Here is a 1,872-nt window from a genome sequence, read left to right as displayed (position 1 = left end):
GAGCCTGCTTCGGATTCTGGGTCTCCCTCTCTCTCTGTCCCTCCCCTGCTCACACTCTGTGTCTCCCTCTCTCAAAAATAAATGAACATTAAAAAAATTAAAAAAAAAAACGTTCCACCTCAAAAGTACCTCCTTTGTACAACCTTCCCTGACAGCCAACTCCGCTGCAGAGAGCATCCTCTTCCTTTGTTATACCCTGGGATGCCATCCTTGGAATTCATCACGACACTGTTTTGTGGCAGCCTCCTTCCAGAAGAAGGCGGTGGTGGAAGAAAGAAAGGTTTGGAAAGATGAATCCTTGTAAGTACATACATAGCCCCAGCTCTATTGGGGTAGCGCCACGGCTGGAGCTGGGGAAGAAAGGGGAAATGTGGTCCCATGTGAAAACAGCATTTCTCCACCGAGCAAACCCTGCACACCTTGTGGGATGAGAAGGAATAGGTTCTCCAGGCACCCAGAAGGGGAGTCTGCCCTTCTCCTGAAGCTCGGAGGCTTCGGGGTGAAGAGCTCAGAGCCAAGGGCTTTCTTGGAAAAACTCCTCTTTATCCATTCAGGACGGGAATCCAGTTCGAAGCTGACTTGCTCATCCTCCCCTCAGGACACCTGACTGGGGGCTCAAACACCCCAGCACACCCCTTTGATCTTCCTGTCTCTCTGAGCCTGGCCACCCTCCAGTGCCTTCCTTCTCTTACTCTTCTTCTTCTTTTTTTTTTTTTTTAATGTTTTTATTTATTATTGAGACAGAAACAGAGCGTGAGTGGGGGAGAGGCCTAGAGAGGGAGACACAATTGGAAGCAGGCTCCAGGCTCTGAGCTGTCAGCACAGAGCCCGACTCCGGGTTCGAACTCACAAACCGTGAACCGTGAGATCATGACCTGAGTGAAGTCGGACGCTTAACCTACTGAGCCACCCAGGCACCCCTCTTACTCTTCTTCTAAACCTCCCTCTTTGTCCGATTTGTGTCTTCAATTCTAAGACTGCTGCCTTCACTCTGAGCCCTGATAATGGGAGCAAATATGTGTGTACAAACATGCATATGCACATCTGAGTGGTGTACTCAGGGGGAAAAGAGGGGTGTGTGTGGGTATGCTGTGGAATCTGTGAGGACTGGTGGGCTTGGAGGTCTCTCCCCATAACCTGAAGCAGCTAAAATGTGCGTGGACAGTAGGCACTCAGAAGGTGGATACACAAGTGTAAATGCTTGGATTTTTCTGCATTCTTGAGTGTGGACACCTGCAATTTGACTTGTAGAGTCGTCAGTCTGTGTAAGAGATAAGGATCGTGCTTTTTCCCAGGGATCTTGCTGTTTATCTTTGGGTATGTAGATATGTTTCACATCCCAGCCTATACTCCGAATTTGCAGATCCATTAATGGACCCCCCCCTCTGGAGGGATGGTAATGTGAACATCAGTGGAGACCCCTGTGTGTTTGCCTTTATGTTGTAATTGTATGGAGCCTATGTGGCGTACCTGTGGCCATACATACTCCTATACGTGGACACCTGCCCGTCAAGTTCTCGGGTACCTAAGCTTAGAGGCAGGTCCAGCACAGACTGGAAAATGCGGCCACCGAGACAGACCTGGCGCGTTTCCTACGAGCTCAGAGGATACATCAAACTCGACTCCCTTCCTACTTGCGGATTTTGTCCCGGTTCGTGCAGCCTTCAGCCTCACGCGGCGCCGGAAAGGCGGGGCGTCGCATGGGCAAAGCCAGCACTGCGACCCCTCCAGCGGCTTCGGGGGCCCGTCAGAGCTGCGGTGTCGCAAGCGCACCGGGGCCCCTGCCGGAAGCGGAAGCCAGGACGGGGGGTGGGGGTGCGGTGAGGCGCAGCGGCGGCGGTCGCGGCGTGTCAGGCCAAGGGCGCCCCGCGG

Source organism: Suricata suricatta, chromosome 17, assembly GCF_006229205.1.
Source record: "Suricata suricatta isolate VVHF042 chromosome 17, meerkat_22Aug2017_6uvM2_HiC, whole genome shotgun sequence".
In the NCBI taxonomy this organism is placed as follows: Eukaryota; Metazoa; Chordata; class Mammalia; order Carnivora; family Herpestidae; genus Suricata; species Suricata suricatta.
The sequence above is the reverse complement of the archived record's forward strand: the minus strand, read 5'-3'. Positions refer to the sequence as shown.